The following is a 20,191-nucleotide window of genomic DNA, read 5'->3' on the forward strand; positions in this document are numbered from 1 at the left end:
AATTCATTTTTAATTAATTTTTTTAATGAGGTTGTTTGATGCTTCAATTTTAACAGAAAGGAAAATTTCTGTTAAAATTATATATGTATATATATATATATATATATATATATATATATATATATATATATATATATATATATATATATATATACCAAACTACTATATAAATGAAAAAAATACCAAAATTATACTATATCAAAATCATACTTATGTAAGAAATTTTGGAATAATCAAATAATGGTGGCATAAAATCTATACTTGATTTCTTCTCTATACTACGAAAGATAATAAATAAATTTTCAAGTAAAGAATTAATAAAGGAGATTGCTGAATGTTGGGTAAATTTTTGCATTATAGAACGAAAAATTGACAATTAATATTTTAATTTCAATTATATACATTTTATTTTATGTAGAATTCCTTCAGCTTTAGTTTTCACTGTCAATAAATAGTAAGATAAATAAGATTAATTTTAAAAAAAATCTTAATTGTATTCAAGATAATCCTTGACAGATGTTGTTACTTGGATCAAACTGGTTTCTGCAGTATTGATATTTTTGTTTCGCCCTGAATTCAGATCCCATGAAGAGAAAAAGAGACCTACTCTCAAAGTTTTTTTAAAGGGTTTTTTAAAAAAGAATTCAACATCAAAGATTAAAGTTAACATCAACATTAGAAGTTTTTTTTAGTTCAAAAATGTTTTAAAGTTTTCGTTTAATTTTAAAAGTTTTTGTCTTTTCTAACACATTTTGTTATTAACTCCCTGTCATCTATATTTGTTTGTCTGCTTCGGTAGAAATTTTGCAAGCGATTTTAAACTGACTTCTCAATGAGCTAAAAATTCAAAACATTAAACATAACTGAGAAGTGGATGACAACGTAATATTAATTCGATTTCTTATCCGTCTATTTATTTACATGAGTGTTCGGTATAAAAATTCTGCAATCGAATAAAAAAAAAAAAAATTCATTACCGACAGATAATGCCACGATAAATCATTACCTTATCAGGAAGTTAGTTTGAAATCAACTGAAAAATTTTACACACACAAAACTAAAATGTAGAAAATATTTACTTAAATAAAAAAAATTAATATATCACGTTTTGAAAACTGACTAGAAAGCATAAATTATTTTATACTGTTTTGTCTGTTCTCCTGGGTCCATATAAATTTATAACCCTGTAGAGATAGATTATCGATTTGCAAAACAATCTGTATGGGATTATAGTGCTTGGAGAAACTATTTCATACCTTTTAGTCCGCTTTAAAAATATGGTATATTAATATTTTTTATTTAAATAATTATTTGTTTTCTATTAGATAATTTTGTACCATCCCTTATCATAAACAATTTATATTATTTCTTTCCATTTTTTCTTTTTCATTCCCTTTGATAGGTCTTATAGGTTGATAACATATAAGTCAAAAATCCGAACTCATTTCTTCGTCAGTCTATAATTAATCTCTTTTACTTTGTTTATATTCTCTTCCAAACAAAATTCCTTCACAAAAATTTATTTTCAAGTGTCGTACCGACTATCATATTTGTATTCCTCTTCGCTAGATTTGTTAAATCCTATTAAATATCACATTATTGCAGCAAATTGCAAACTTAACATCAAATTATTGCTGTCAAAATAATTTAGCCATTCAGAGGTCAGACAAAACAAAGTGTTTTACTTTTGTGCATTAATAAAATGTGAATGAGTCGCTTTTAGAGAAAGAATATTCATCACCATTTTAAAAATGTCTAATAAAGGGTATCCGAAAGTTAACGCAAGATTTGAATTTTCCACCATTCGTGCAGTAAAGTGTTGGCAACCCTATTAAAAAATCATTTGACAGCTGATAGTTTAGGGTTAGTAAAACTGGAGCATTGCACGATAGAATAATGTATTTTCATTGTTGAACAATATTTCAAAAATAATGAAAGTCTGGTAGCCACAGTTCGAAAATTTGAGAATTGGCCCCCTAGATTGTTTGATTTAACACCATTTAATTTCTTTTTATGGGTTTATTTGAAGTCAAAGGTCTATGCCAACAAGTCCACAAGCACGCGTGTACCGAAGGAGATAATTCAGCGCTGCATCAACGAAATTCAGCCACATTTATGCAAAATGGCCATTGAAAATTTCGATAAAAGAGTGCGTATGTGCAAATAAAGCCATTTAGGCCATTTGCTGTATGTGCTATTCTATATACAACTCTATCCGGTTTTATGATTCAATAAAAATATAACGATTTGAAGGGAAAAAAAGTATTTTTCATTTAATTCAAATTTTGCGTTAATACGTTGATATTACACGCTCCCTTTTTACTAATCCTAAACTATCAGGAATCAATTGGCTTTTTTCAATAGGGTTGCCAACATCTTACTGAACGAATGTTGTACAAATTCAAATCTTGCATTAATTCTTTTATAACCTTTACAAATTACAACACAGAAACTATTGTAAACGTAAGGAAATATTCATTCCCCATATTTTAAAACACACAATCCCTCCTTTGTAAAAGAGACATGGATAACAGCGATCATATACTCCTCTCTTTCATCCAGACACTGGAAATTCGTTAGTATTAATTACATCGCCAGCATCAAAGTCATACAAGCCTTCTCACAAAGCATGCAGACTGAAATAAAGGAATCGAACTACGGCGGCGAATTTCGATTGTTTTCTATAACTCGGCCGAATTTTATAGCCGTATGCGTGTCAACAACGCGAACGAATTCAACTGGCAAACAAATGCAACTCGCCTCGATCATTTATGCATAATAACTTAGCGCGTGCCGCACAACCGACAATGAATTCCCGTCTTCTGTTAAATTAAATTCGAGTTCTAAATTGATTTTGTTCGCTTGACGGTTTCCGAATCACTTAGCCAGTCTAGACATCCACTTTCTTTTTTTTCCCTTTGCGGATTTGCAATCACCAGATCAATCTTTCCGCCAACTTTTTAAAAGTCCAATCCTTGTTTTTCATGTTACATCGATTCATTCTTATTTTCCCAACCATCAGATTATAGTTAAAACTCCAGAGATCGATTTCGTTGATGTAATGATTGTTTTAAAGTTCAAGACATGCATTTTAATGAATCAATACAACATGCTTTATTAGATTTATAAATTTAGAAAGTGATCCAGAAATTTAGCTCTCAAAGAGTAAAAAACAATTTGTTTTTTGTTTTTTTTAAAAAATCATTTATACAATTATTGCTTTAGCAGTACGTGAAGATGAAATAATAATGCGGAAAATTGAAAGAATATGAACACGATAATGTTCTTTTTTTAGCTGTGATGGAAATGATTCTATTTCAAATTACGTGATGTGAAAATCGTTATGCACAAAATGCAACATTTAGCTGGACTTGCAGCTGTCAAATGTGATATTAAATTACTTTAAAGACAGTAAGTGATCACTACGTAAAGAATTTCTTTCCCAAAATTTTAAGTAAAAATCAATATTTGGACATTTTTTATTGGAAACTTCGTAGGCCATCAAAGAGTTTATTTTATAGTTTTTATACAACTTAATAATTAAAAAATTAGCTTTTTTAGTAATATCAGTTTTATTTTAAAGTTACTTTTTTTTTCTTCTTAAATTGAGATAATGTTTTTTTTTTTTTTTTTTTTTTTTTTTAAATTTCAAACACGAATAGTAAAAATGCCTTTTATTATTGTAATGAAACTCAAATTAATTTTTTTCATCAAATTTTTCATAAGCGCATTTTTCCAATGTTAACGTTATGGTTTTAAAATACTTGTTTTCTTCGAATATTAACTTTAAAGAGAAGTTTTATTTTTCGATTTTTATGATTATGCTTTTAGAATGGTATTTGTTCTGTAAATAGGGAGATGTAAAAATCGCTATTGTGGACAGATACTACAACAACTACTACAGAATGCAACGGCTGATGCAATTAAACCATACGAAGACAAGGCATACGAATCATTCCAAGACATCATATTATATTATTACATCATATTACACAATGAATATTTGTAAAAAAAAATTGTAATAGAAAGAGTTTTTACTTTTGTGAAATAAAGCAATAACGGGAATAATTGCAGTTTGTAATATGCATAAATGGCCAAATTAAATAATTTGCTTGAGCCTACCGTATGTTTAAGACAGCATATTCAGACCTGCCATAAGGCCAAAAATAACCTAACCCAACCTAGGGATAAAATTAGATAACATAACGCCATCTTGCGTTCCTGTGCCTATAACACTAAGTTATCTAATCAGTTGGATGAGCACAAGATAGAAGAAAGGGAAAAAAATGTTAAAAGAAAGAAATAGACGACAAACCAACCGGGGATCTCCAGCGAGAATCCCATCGGTGTCAAATCCTACAGGACTGTATTCAATTTTTGGTAAAGTAATAATTAAATGCAGGGAATACTTAAACAAATGGTGACTATGGGTTGAACTTGCAGGAAAATGAGATTACTAACTGAAAAGGAAAAAAAAATGATAAATTACATTGCAAACATCTGTATGACATGTATAAGCATATAAACAAATGGCGTAGAGTCAGAAATCTGTAGCGTCCGTCTGGGTGCTGTGTTTTGATTTCCTTCGTGAGAACTGCACTTTTGAGTACTTTTGAATGAATAATTTTGGATTTTGACAAGTGGCATTTTGGTCTCAGTTATTGTGTAGTCTTGAAGAGGTCTTGGTATATATGAATATGATTCACTATGGAGTGGATCTTGCCGCGGGAAAGGGTATTCGATGCAACTCTCCTGTACCATTCTTCTTCGATAAATTACAAGGAATCAATGAAGCAGTTTTAAACAGTATCGACTTTGCGACATCGTAGACAGAGTACAATATTTTAATTACAGAATCCAAAGGCTCGGACAAGTTTAAAATAGTCACGCCAGTAAGAATCAAATATTAACCTTCTATGAAATAGAACAAAACAACCAGTTTTCGTTCTACTTTTATCAACCTGCTTCAAGGTATTTATTTTCATTGGTTTCAGTTTCATAAAAATATCCATGTAAATAATTGTTCATATATTAAATTTCGAATTCTTGTCAAAAAGCACGGTTTATCCAATTTAAAAATTCAAAGATATTCAAAAGTATGCAATATTTCCTAACTTTAGGGCATCCTAAAGTGAAAATAAATTAAAATAACAAAATTTCATCTCTGCAAAGAGGAAACGAAATTAGATAAAACTATATAAAATTTTTATAGCCATTTCACATTACAAACACAAGTGTGTATGTAATGTATCAATAGAATGAGTATTGTTTCATGTAATAATCCAATGTCACGTTCACCCCCCTTCTTTGCAATTTACATAATAATTTCCTATTAAAATTAGTGTGGTGCACTTGATATTTGTCACATGACAATAAATTTTACAAAATATAATTACAGTGCATATCTACGAAATATAACTTTTACGAGCAATTACTCCATTAATTATTATTATTATTATTATTATTAAAATATAAATAAACCACATCCGAATAAAAATTATATAATTTCGGTAAACACTGTAACAAAATAAAAGCAACATCTTTCCGATAGAAGAGTTTTCTAAACACGATAGAAAATGTCTGAGTGGTTTAAATAATAAATAACTGGTTTAAATAAATAATAATATGTAGAATAAAACAAAGACGATATAAATGCTTTAACGAGCATTTACGTGAAAGACACGCAGAAGCATATCCATTCCATTTTTCTATCATTGAAAGCACCCTGCTGCGATATCAAATATTAAATTGGCAGATTTTTATCATTTAAAGTTCTTTTCAACAACGTTTACAAAACACTGAATACATTAAGGCTGGCCCATTGAAAAGAGATTGAATTTATTAGAAATAGCTCCACTGTGAATCATAAAATGAGGGTTGACTTTCTGTCTACCGTTTGCTTGGTTATCGAATACGCCAGTGCTCTCCAGAATTTTAATTCATTTATGAATTACTCTTTAATGATGTGTGTAATCATTCAACCTTAATATTCAATTAGAGTACAGGCGCGATGATCTTTTGGTTTTGGCGGCATTGCAGAAATCGAAATTTACCCGCCTTTTGAAAGGAGTTTTTGAAAAGAAGAGAATATATAATTAATGGTAAAAGTTCAGATTAAGAAGATAACCCGTCTTCTTTCACAGATAAACAGAATTTGGAGAATATTTTATAGGAAGGATAAGTATTTTATTCTCTCTCCCAGCGAATAAATATGCTGGAGTCACTAGTCCTCAGTTTTAGAAATTAATAAAAATATAAAATGTCTGCATATGGATATATGAATCCGCAACGAAGATGGTTACACATGAGTGAACAAATAAAGACAATGTAACAATTCTTTTTTTCCAGACATCATTTATCAAATATCAAATACTTCGCTTATTAGCTAACAGGTAACCTGCTTGTTACTAAAAGATTTAAATAAAAGAATTAAAATATAGATAGTTGTTGTTGTTTTTCACATTTTCAACGTCTATTGTACTTTTGACACATCAGCGCACTTGGAGGTTAATTATAGTTTTGCCCAGTTTCTGCTCTAACATTCAGCTTGCCCTGGAAACAATGTAGCGGATTTGTGGATTTTATTAGCACAAGAGCCATGATGTTGGCTATGCTGCGCCAAACTGTGTTTTTCAGGATTAAATTATAAAATTTCAGCTATAAAAACAAAATGAAAACTTTTGAGAAAGATGAAGAAAACTTAAATATGTGGATAAAAACCTATTGATTTCAAAAATGCAAAAATGTGAAAATGTGGTGTCTTACCAAGTAAGAAAGATAATGGAGTATTCGTATTTTGAAAGAAGTGCAAACGTTGAGCATTGAAATTTGGATATTCTGACAATATATGTTGGACAGACATTTGACAGTCACGCTGGGAACATAGAGGTGGTTGTTCACCTAGTAACAAGTGGAGATGGGTGAATCTCGTATGTCCAATGCGTAAACGGGTTAATACTGTGTCTGCTTTTCGATTAGGTAATGAAGACCACGGTTGTACATGAGGTTTAATAGCATGTAGTTTATTGTTAGTTTCAAGGTCCCATTGAGCTTGCCATTTGGAATAAAGAAGCCTTTTAGTGTGCTTATTTAAGTCGGTTACAGGAATAGATATGACCGCTGGAATACTTGCCAATTTAGCAGCCTTGTCTGCCTCCTCATTGCCCAGAATTCCTACATGAGAGGGTACCCAAAAGAATAAAATAATAAAATCCCGAGAAGTCAGTTTGTTAAAAATATCTAGAATTTTGAAAACCAAAGGAGTAGTACTTAAGCAATGTAGCATCACTTACAAAAAAGAAGAATTTTGCGCTGAAAAAATCACCAGGCAGTCGATGAAAAAAAAATTTGTGCTGACATATTTATTGTTTCGAAAAATGGGAAATATAAAATCATCATTATGAGTGAATTTAATTGATAATTAATGTTTCTTAGACTATTTGGTATTTATTCACCTTACATAGTAAGCCTCAAATGCTATTGTGTTGATAAAGTGTGACAGTTTGGACAATATGGTGCCGGCTAAATAGTCGGATAAGTCGTTACTCGCGTGACAACACTCCCCTGGACTTCTATACAAAATCTTTTCGTTTTAAAAAACGTTTGTCGTAGTTTCGTCGCTAATTTCTAATACATGGTACGCTGAATACAACTATTCTGTTCCCCACATTTTAAACTTTAAAATTTTGCATTTTTAACGTTACTTAAAAAAAACACGAGAATCGAAACTGAGACTGAATGAAATGAACTTCAATATTCTTTCAGCTGTCATGCACACACAAAAAAAGGCTAAGTATGATGGATAAGACCAATTTATCAATCATTGTTCTGGTCATTAGGGAAAACTGCAATTAGCAGAAAGATAATATCATTGATAATAGAAATTTAATACTGCAGATACAAACGATAAGATACACGTGTTTAGAACCTGATGTTGGATGTTGCGTTCGAATAGAAAAAGTAGAAAAAAAAGAAAAAAAGAATGACAATTCAGAATGGCATTACGAGAGTATAGTGATTCGATCTCTTATGGCTTTCTAGAAAGCCACGAGAGATTGAAGTAATAACAAATGACGTAATAAGAACATATATTATCAAGCATCTTACAATTATAAATTTCGTTTTAAGAACAAAAATTTTTATTGTACAAAATATAATCAATTGGTGTAATTATGTTCAAATATTTTAATAATCTTTAAACATATGAATATTTACATTGACGATTATTATTATTATGTTATCCCTCCTGGGAGCACCCCAGATATGGGGATGGGAAGTCACTGAATTAGTAAATAGCATTCTGCTTGCCTGGAGGGTACAGCAATTGTGACATGATCATAGTGGCCATATCCCGATCACATTTCTTAAGAAAAGGATTGGTATATAAGTCAGTGATGGCGATTTTGTAACTGACTTTAATACCCAATGTGAAAAATTATATTATATTAGAAATAAGTTCGCTATTCCATTAAATAACTCATTTAAGAACAACACTTTTCTGCGTTTCAGCTGCTCCAAAACTGTTCAGTAAGAAACTCGAAGTTAATATTTTGGAAAAGCCTATTTATATGATAATAAATGGAAATATGCTGAAGTGAAGATATCTTTCATTATTTAGTATGACATTAAATACTTTGGGAATCTATGAAAAGGATAAAATGGAAAACAAAGTATGAGAATGTACGATTTTCGTTGGAATCTCTATTAACTGTTCTACAAAGTTGAACATTTAATGGAAGATTGGTATTCAGATAAATCATAACAATTCGTTTCTCATTCTTTAGTTTAATGAGTTAACACGATTGTACACATACAGAGACAAAGAAAATAGACAACTAATAAATACAATTTGTGCTGAGTATTGAACTCAAAACAATTGATTTTCTTTTGACAACGAGGTTAATGACATGACGATGTGGTTATTCTGATCTTTTCCTATTTCTTAATATTCATAGATTCACTATTTTATTCTTGTAGTATCTATACGTTTTTACTTAAAAATAGGGTTCTCGAAAAAAAATATTCAGCCTTTATATTCAAGTAGAATACAAGTTGGTTAAATTTAGTTTAGTTGTATTGACGTCCCGTTTTAAAGCAACACTAAGGCTATTTTGGGACGGACCTCGTCATTTTGAAACACGGTCAGATGACGAGGACGACACCTGAGTTGGCATCCCCCCTCTCCACACCAACGAGAGGACGTTTGGCCAGGACGTTTAACGTGCACCAGACCCGCTTACACGACGGTTCTTCGGTGGAATCGGGTCTCGAACATGAAACCCTTCGGTTCCGAAGCCGAGACCTTACCACCAAGCCACCGCGGCCCAGAATAGAGGTTGGAATGATGCAACTAATAGAATATTAATTATTGATCATAAATTTTTGCTTTTTCTGAGTGGTTTTCAATATTATTAATCGATAATAAAAATAAAAATTAGATTTTTGATTTAAAGTAATTAAAATTAACAAATAAGCTTTAAATATGCAATTGCTAATTTTAATTAGTTTTTAATTAAAATACAAACATTAAAACAAATGTTTTCGGTTTTTATTTTTGCCTTTCTTATTCCACTCACTATCATTCATTTGTCTAGATACTTATAATATTAAATTTAAAATAATTGGGAAAACCAAAATAGTCTCCCAATCCCAAACACTATTTCGATTACCTAATTTTTACTTCATATGAAAATCAATGACTCCAAATTATATCATCAATGTTCGCTTATTTCTTAGTACTCCTCCATTTTTGGCGAGAAATTTCCACACCATTTGCTGAATCGGCCATTCACTATTGGGAAAAAAATCACAAGAGCCCAACTACCATACCAAATTAACCCATTTCTATTACACATAAAAACTATGATGTCCATTTGCCTGTCACCCTCCGCATTTTTCAAATCCAAATTTTTTTTGAGAGAGATATCGAGAAAATATACCAGAGATATGATTATACTAGAAGTATGATATAAATATCTTGATACAACCTCCAACCTGAACAAATGGACCGATTTCGTCCATTTTATTTGTCATTTTGCGTGTATAGCTAACAAAAGACTGAAAAGCGCACTACAGAGGATGGACAGATCAGAAATGAGTAACCGACTAGCAGGGCTAATCCAAGGGGGTGAACGACTAAGGATTACAGCACACATGGTAGTTAAATTTCTTTTGCACTAAACAAAGATGTGATTACACAGACACACATTTTTTGAGGGGGGGGGGAATTATTTCCGTGTTATTTCCCCTTCGGTTCTGCGGAATTAATCATTTGGTAAGGTAATTCGATGCATAATTATTCACTTAATACATGGACTTGTTTATTACACCGAAAAATAAATACATACAATTGTTTTAAATTAAATTTCCTTGAAAAATTAATCTACATTTTTTTAGCCTTTTGTAGGCATTTTTAAAAATCAAAATTGAAAAATAAATAAATAGAGTGTCAAAATGATGCACCGTCTTGAATGGCCCAATCCGCGTGTAAAGGGTTGTTTTAAGAGCAAGGATCTTTATTATAATTTATGTTTAAAATTTAGTTTAATTATTATAAACTACTTTTAATTGAAAAAATTCCACAAAAAAAAGTGAGGTTTTCATTGAAATTTATAAAATTATTCTCGAAATAGGAGAGTCCAGAATACGTGGTCCTGAAATCTTAAGAGTGATCTTATTGTTACTGAATCATCCAACTCTGTGGAAAGATTCTGCTTAATTATGATAAGGAAACTGTTGCGAAAAATCTTCTAAACTCATTTAAATACAAGGATGTATAAAGTTTCAACAAAAGCGAATCCTTATAATGAATCTGAAACAAGATACTAATTCATACATATAAATTACCAAGCGTCTAGACTGGTTGCAAAACATTTCCGTCAAAAGGTATCCGCAGTAGCTAGAATCCGAGCTAACTCTTCGAAACTAGATAGCCGAGCTACACTCGAGACAGCTGCACAAATCGGAGAAAGTGGCATAGAAATACGGCTTTTTGAGAAATTCTTCTGCTCTTCAGACTGCTTCTTGAGGAAGCCAGTTCCGAGAAAAGATAAAATCTCGTCCGATGCATAAATATTCAGCTCATCTTCCCAGTTGAGACGTCGCTTCTACCTCCCCCCCTCCCCCTCCATTCGCCCTAAACACCATCCTTTATCCAAATAACGGTGCTGTCACGCAAGACATAACGGAAGTTAAGCGTTTTCCGATAAGATACATAGTTTGAAATAAAACGTTAATCTTTGCATAAACGTTTTTAGCCCCCCTCCCCCATTTTTCCACTTTAAAGACCTGATTTTCAGGGCTAGTAATTTTTCATTCTGTTCAGGGAGTTCAACGAACTTTGACTCTTGTAGCTAACTTAAACAAGACTCTCGCTTAGAATAACTTTCGCTCACTAATCAGTTTTAATTATTTCAATTCGTTTCCTTTGTTCCGAGACGTTCGACTTGGAGAAATTAATTAGTTGAAACCGTATTGATTGACCCCGCATCTTTCTATCGTTCGGTGGAGTTGCAACTATGTTACAACAATGAAATCAATTTCAAGCAACGAGCGCGCCTCGCAAACAACAAGAATGTTCCATTCAATCAAAGGAGGAATCTAAGACAAGATTAATAAGAAAGTTTTAAATAAATAGCTTCTGAGGAATTACGTGGTTCAGAAATAAATCAAGTAAAAATAAACAATGTTTAACATATTTCGATGAAATGAATTGTGTTAAATTGAAAAATATAAGAAATATTTACTGCATTTCTATTAAACGTTCTGCCAGATTAAGATTAGTTTAGTTAAGTTATCTTCTTCTTTGGAGCAACACGAGGAACGAACCTCGATATTTTGATCCGTAGAGAGATAATGAGGTGACATCTGAGACAGCTCCTCTCCTCGCCTCTTTCAAATTTCGAACAAGCAGACTTAGTTCAGAACATTAGGCTTGGATGAGATGCGTAGATCAGAATTTTTGATCAGCAACTTAATTAGGATCAAAATGTCGAGAAAATTATTATTGGTGGCAAGTAAAATGACTGAAGTTTTTAGGTAGGACGTAAATTCTACCCAACCGTTCTACTCAAATGTACCTATCTATCCCTGTCTATACCTATCCATCCCTACTCTAGAACTAATCTCGTTACTTTGACCTCTATCTATCCCTATTCTAGAACGAACCTCGTTATTTTGATCCGTAGAGAGATAATGAGGTGACATCCGAGGCAACTCATCTCTTCGCATCCTCCAAATTTTCGATCAACATAAGCAGACTTAGGCCAAAGCATCAGACTTAGATGAGATGAGTAAATTATAATTTTTGACGAGTAACTTCTTTGGGGCAAAATGTTGTGGAAGTTATTAGTGGTGGCAAGTAAAAATGACTGAAGCTTTTAGGTAGGGCAGAAAATCTACCCAACTTTTCTTCTCGAACATACCTGTCTTTCCCACCGACCTCATAGGAAGTTGCTAATTGCTTGGCTGATACTACAAAATCTCGGTGAGTAAGTACATCAATGCAGTTTATCGTTATCAATGTACAACAAGCGACTAATCACTAATGTTCAACAAAAAATAAAATGCATGGAATGGACCTTAATATACATCAGATTCACGTGAAAGGCAAATCTTGTAAAGGAATCGGTTTCAAACTTTGAATCCACTGGATTTGAAACCGACACTTGACAAAGAAATCAAGTCCCCTTTGGGATTAATAAATTCTGAGAAATCCATAATTCTCACTGTAAGTAACGATTGCATCAGAATTTTACTTAGTGTCATATTTTTGACACTTTAATGCCGTTTTAAAATTTGATATATCTTTCACAAGATCAAATGAGCATCAAACTCATAGCCAAGTATTAATTAATTGACTGGTGGAGTTTAGTGGCGTAAGAGTCATGTTTGGCTGTTTTACGCCAAGCACATATGAATTAACAGGATCACGAAGGCATATAAGATTGCACACAAAAATTCTGAAATATTTGCCAGTTCTTCATGGGTCTCCTTTAGGTTAGAGGTGAATGCATCTCCATCGACCCTTCAACCACTCTACATGAGAGAGAGGGGTCGATGAGCGTAATGGATTATCCGATTTGTATGGGGATAAAATCCAGGTATTCAGATGGAATCTAAATTCGAACTAGCATCTTCCGTATAGATTGCTGAAAAATTTTGCCATGAGACAAAACTGTGATTGTTGTATATGGAAAAGCCCTATAGGAATATAAATACAGTAAAAACATTAAAGATAACTTTAATCATAATACAAAAAATCGTATTAAATTTTTGTATGAAGATTAGGTTTAGATGATTTTAAATATCATTAATAATCATCAGAGATCATTTAAAAACAATTATTATTCTGTAAAGTAAGTCGTATCGGAAACATTAAATTTTAATTTGTATTGTATTTGAATTTGTATAAAAATATCCTGTGGAATTTTCTTTTTCAAGTATTTTAGATTCTAGTCAAAGGTAACAAATAAGATATATTTCAAAAAAATATCAGAGGTTATAAAAATATAGGTTAATTACAAAATAATCGCCTGATTTTAGTGAGGTGTTCTTCATTAAAATAAGACGATCTTTAATCGCAAGGAAGGTGAGAGGAAATTGAAATTCTACCCCCTTCAGCTACCGTTTCCATTTTATGAAACTGAATTTTTCATCTATAAACTCGGCAGAGATTTTCACTCTTCCTAAAATATATCCTATGTCGGTTGAAATATAATTAAAATTACTCCATTTACCATGCTCACAAAATAATTTTATACACCACAATGATGCACCGGCTTCAATTTTGTCGCCTTTGCTTTTTTGTAAGTATCTTTCCTAATTAACATACCATAAAATTTACAATAAAATAAAAATATAGTCGCTTTTACGATGTTTAATAAATTAGAACGAATCGGCCACTAAAAAACCACAGTTTTCACAAAAATATAGAAATTAAACTGATTTCACAAATTTCCTTTTTGAAAAATTTTTTTTTAAACCACCGTAAATCAAAAATCACTAAATTAAAAAAGCAACACTATACTTTACGCATTAAAAATACACACACACACACACACACACACACACACAAATGTTATCCAATCCCACATTTCAACAATGTAAATATTCAAAACTCATAAATAAAAATACTCCCCCGCTTTTAGTTTCAATATACTCCGAACTACTAATAAAAAAAAATTAAGCACCTTCAATAATAACGAAAAGCGCAACTCAACTTACAAGAAATTGGAAGTTCTCGAGTTTATGAGGCTCGCCGTAAAGAAGTCGGCTTAAAAGGAACTTCATTTCATTCTCACTATAGGAAAAGTAATAAATAAATCCTATAGGGCTTATCGATCCTGAAAGCTCCAGCTCAGCAAAATTTCAGAATTTCTTCTCTATTAAACCGGAAGGGAATTTAGGTGCATTTCGCAGGAAGAAACTACACAAACACCTTTTCAGTTTATCGGAGCATCTTTCAGCGCGCGAATCCCCGTTAACAACAAACAATGCACTTTAGAGAGCGCAGTACTGATAATGCGCTTTAAGTATGACAATATATTTTCTCGAGGGAAGCATAAAGTTGGGTTAGGTATCACATTATGCAGTTCAAATTGTTGCTAGAATTTTGAGAAGGAGCCAGTTGCCATCGCAATTTAGATGAATACAGCAATTTTTTTGGCCATATGTTGAGCGAAACGTAGAAAATTATTAATTGTTCATATTAATATTTCGATAAATGTCTTGTAACAGTTTCAAGTTGTTTCGATTATAGATTTAGAATCGGCAAATTTTATTAATGTTTTATAGCATAGCATATTACATGAGAATTGTGATATGCTTATTTAAAAATCGCTCAAAACGTTATGTAAAGCAGAATGTTGAATCTTAAGAGTTACCATATTTGGCAGGAAATTATTGCTTGGATAATAGATGCTCACTAAGAAAGGGATTTACAAAATTTTAATTAAAAGTGAATCGAACATTTAACATTTTTCTTCTAGAACTTTGATACATATTATCGACAAAAATCATTTTTCACCATATTAGCATTTTTTTTTCAATTTTATTTATATTATACCCATAAAATATTTCTTTGACTATAATAAACTTTTCAAAATATTTTATTAAATTTTACAAAATAGAATTTTATTAGCTTTATATATATATATAAATGCATGCACATTTTGCAACATTTCTTTTTGGAGTGGACATTATATTAATAATAATTAAGAGAAAACTCTTAAAAACAAAATAAAAGGTTTTAATTTAAATAAAATTTTAAAAATAAAAAAAATCCTTTCTAAAATATTATTAAATTACGATGTTTATGATTAGACTTTCGAGTACCCTTCATTTTTTAAATGAAAGATAAAACTTACTCCTGATAACAGTTAAAATTATTCGAGAAATTTAAATATACTTTATAAATTAAGAAAATATGATATAAAATTTGATTACATGCTTTGATTATGCTTTCATTAAAATGGTAGAAATCAAAGATTAAAAAAATGCTTCTGAGTGTAAATCAGTTTTTGGAAGTTTGCGATGAAATAAGCAACAAATTTTAATCAATAATTCAATGATTTTTTTTTGTAAAACTTAATTAAAAAGCAAACTGGATTGAACTAGCAACTGGTGATTGAAGGTTAAAGTTAAAAAAAAAATGAGTCCAAATTCTACAATATAAGTTATTTTGTAATGCAAAATACCTTGTGCAAAACTCACTTCCAAACTAAAGATTTTGAACCTCCCTTTCCTTATTTCGAATTCTAAAGAAACCAGATGCAAAATTATTTTAAAAATCATAATACCTATAGTATTCTAGTATGATGTATAAGCATGGTTTTTTCAATTATAAGATAATCGTCTGCAAATGAAAAGTTTTCTGAAAATATTAGACCTGCACCTACGGGTGCTTTTATGAAGAATGTTTCAGACAAAATGATATATTAAGAATTTTCTTTGATCATATATAATTTAAAAGTGGAAAAAATGTAATAGGCATACAAAAAAATGTAGGAAAAAATGACCAAAAAACATTTAAAAATGCAAAAACACAGACAAAATTTTTTTGAACTTTTAAGATTTAATATTTACTGAATGATTATTATTAATTTATTTAAAAAATGGAGAAGATAATACATTTGATTTTATTAGAATCCTTAGAAAATTTTTGATTTCAAAAAAATTATTTTAAAAAATCAGTGTATCATTTCGGAACATTCAAAAAGTAGTGCTTTGAAATATTCTTAAATACTATATTCATTTTAAAACGTAGGAATCCATAATTAACATTCTTAAAGCCATTAAATTACTATTTTAATACATTTGAATAACTATTCAAACTAATAAGAAAGACTAAAATAACAGATAGCTAGAAATTCGTAGATAAATGCAGATGTTTGAATAATATATAATAATAATGTAGTTCTGTTACCTAGAATTCGCTAAAACTCATATTCAGAAGAATGTAACGCGCGTTTCAGTAGACTTTATACATACAATACGTTTTTCTTTTAACTTGCTTTTCTCAAAGCAGGTGCACTTACAACAACTAAATGCTTGTCTACAAAAACCCCTGTCTAGGTACACATACAGTATCAATTCGATCGCCGGAGTTTTCGCAAGGCTGAATACACTGTCTGTATTCCGGCATACCAAAAATATATTCCGGAATCAATAGACAAATATATAAGACCCGCATTTCTAGCCACCAAAGAATAAATCCTTCAGCAAACTAATACTTTGGTAAAATGTAGGCTAGGGCGGACAGACAGATAAAAAAAAAGATTAAAACAGAAGAGAAAGCTACCGCAAAAGAGAAAAGGAAAAGGACAGACACAGAAAAAAAAAGTCCCCAGAAACAAAATCTCTCAGAGAGAAAGGACATGCACTAAAAACGTCCACTGTCACATTTCCCAGCACACAAAAAGGACGTTCTCTTATAGCTGCAGACTTGAACTGTCAAACTTTCGATTTGGAGTGGCAAAGTTCCAAAGGCGCGGTTTTCTTCGTATAATGACACTTTTTCAGAGCGATGTCGGGATGGAAAGGGGGTGGAAGGGGGGGACTATCAGGCAGGGGGTGGAAGCGGTTTATCATTGGGAATAAGGAAGCGAGGGAATAGTCCTGGGAGAATTGTGGTAATCATGAGGAGGGTTGAGCAACCGATTTCGGAAATAGAACTGCAACCCTCTGTTGAGCTCCGTTGGGAGAGAGACAGAGAGAAGCGTTTATGCTTAACTATCTTCCTCTAATTATTTTGCAGCCTGGCACAATAACAGTGCTAATGAAGCCACACATTACAAGGACGACCAGCACAGGGGAGAGGAAAATAAAAACGAGTCGTTTAATACTACCTTGTAATCATACTGGCACAAGAATAGATCTGCCACATTCTTTTCAATTTCACAAAACATCTCTATGAAAATGACACAGCGCAATCATTTATAGAAACAGTACATTTTAGCTTTTTGTAAGAACATGTGATTTATTGCATGATTAAACTGTAATAATTTTTTTATCGATTAAGGGAATTATCGAGTTGGTTTTGAATTTATTATTGTCGAAGTCTATTGCAACGGAATGTCAATTGTTAGAAGTTGTAATTATTTTAGCATTTTTGCACCTAACTTTCCATATCAGTTTTAAAAGTGTCCTTTGTCAACCAAATTTGGAATTTAAATAGTTTATAGCAATATTATTTGGAATTTAAATAATTATTTCATTGTTTTTTGTATGTAATAAATTCTTTTTTAACTACATTTTCTAAAGTATAATTAGAGTAATCCTCATTGTTTAGTTCAAACATCTATTTCCAATGAACTTTGACAGCCTATTTAAATAATAATAATAATAATAATAAATGCCAGTTCTTTTATCCATTATTTTCCAAAATAAAGATGATCCTCATTTCGAATTTATAAAAGAGTCGAGTAACTAATTTCAGATTCTCTTTCTACAACTTAGCGTTTCTAAGAAACAACGACCAACTCTCCAAAATTGTTATACCATTAACAATTTGGGCACATAAAAAACGTAATAGGTACTTCTTTCAAATGAAGAACGAAATAAAGACGACTGAGAAGTTTCCAAAATAAAAACGTTCCTCATTTCAAATTTATAAAAGTCGCGTAACTGATTTCAGATTCTCTTTTTCGATTTAGCTTTTCTAAGAAATAACGCCCAGCTTTCCAAAATAGTTGTACCATTAGCCAATTTGACAAATAAAAAAAGTAATATTATCTAATAAATTTCATCTTAAAAAAGAAAGTTAAGACTCTATGATTACAGTAAAAGTTTTCCAACGGTAATTGGTAAATTTTATCTATGGTAAACTGTATCTATTTTAAGGGTATTTTGTATTTGAATGTATCTTCTCTTACAAGTGTAAATCTGAGTCTCCCCCAACTTTTTTTGGTACTGTTTTTAAAGAGAATATACTAAAGTATATAAAAGTCAGGGTAAATAAATTCTTATAAAAACGCACCTTAAAAAAACCAAGACTGCAACATTATTTAATATAAAATCAGACGGAAAATACAGGACAATAAACAATTTATCTGAAGCAAATATTTAAATTTTAAAAGAGAACCATTTTTCCCTGTTTACACATTTATCCATTTATTTTATTTTTCAGAAGATTTTCTTCAGTGTAGACTTCTTTCCAAAATTAAAAAGTAGAAACTTTAGAAAGTGACTTCACAAAAGTTTAATACAATATGCTGAAAGCGGAAAAATAATTATGTCACGAGATATTTTGTTCACTAGCTTCAAGGAAACAACGTCAGAAGAACGTCATTAAAGAGAATGATTGCGGAAACTTTTATAAAAGAAAGCTGATCAGAAATGAAATAAGATATAAAATCTTTATGTGCAAAATCCAACAGGCAGTGTATATTTTCATAATTAATATTTATATTAATAATTTTTTCTCTACTTTACATACTACCCATTAAAACTTTTTATAAATAATTAAAAATTTTATTTTTGCATGAATATAAAAATCATCTGAAAGAAACTAATCTTCTTCAATGGTTCGCAAGAAGATACTAACAGCAAAACTAGCAGAAGTGGTCTCTTTGAAATTTTCTCGCATATTCTCTAATGTACTTGTATATTATTAATTGTACACAATTTTTGAACAATATTTACGAAAAAGCCTATTAGCGTGTTCTTTGATTTTTTTTTTTTGGCAGTACCAACAAAATCGAATGTTATTTTGTGTTTGAATGTTGTTTAAAATCAAAATTTTCCATAGAACTATAATTGTATTCGAAAAATCATCACAGAATTTCATACTTTTAAGTTATCATGTTTGTAAGCTTAGCATTTCTATGCTTGTGAAAGTATACATCAAGATGCAGTCAAATCTGAGATGGATTTGGTTCCAACTTCGAAACGAATATACACTCTAGATGTTATAACTCTGCATCAAATTTTATCTAGCTAGTTTTATTTCTTGTTTTTGTTTTTGTAGTTACCGTGTTAATTCATATTTGGACAGCCGGACAAACACATTTTCTTTGTATTCGAATAAAATTTGAGAGAAATCTACAAATTTGGAAAAGAGAACATATACCAAATTTCATTAGTCTTGCTTAAAATGTATTTTGAGTAATCGTGTTTGCATGTAGACAGATGGGCGGACATACAAACAGACATAATTTCAATATGTGTCTTTCGGACTCAGAGAGATATGAAATGGGAAGATTCCCTCAAAAGCTCTTTTAAATATTTTTTCTCTTTTAAAGCTTACAATACTTTGTATACTTCAAATACAAGAAGGTAAAATAGAACAAATCAATAGAACAAGGCTAATGAGAAATAAAAAATAACTTTATATAAAGAATCTAAACGATATTTTATCTATAATAAATTCTGCTGCGTAATGTTGAAGGAACCTATCATTAATATTTAGTGAATATTTAACAATTTTATTTCTGCTTAAGAACTGTCAAATAAAACAGCCGTGACTTTTATCGAATATTCACAAAAAAAAAAAAAAAAAAAAAAAAAAAATTCTAATTACAATATAAAATTCAACACAAAAATTTCAGAAACGTACTTTTATTATCCCACTTCGTAGCGAATGTTTTTTTAAATAATTTTCTAGTTCTTAATTCTCAGGTCTATTGTTTATCAAACACATTACCAGATGGCGCCATTTAAACGAAATTAAAATTAAATTAATGATTAGCTGATA

This window comes from Argiope bruennichi, chromosome 3, assembly GCF_947563725.1.
Source record: "Argiope bruennichi chromosome 3, qqArgBrue1.1, whole genome shotgun sequence".
NCBI lineage: Eukaryota > Metazoa > Arthropoda > Arachnida > Araneae > Araneidae > Argiope > Argiope bruennichi.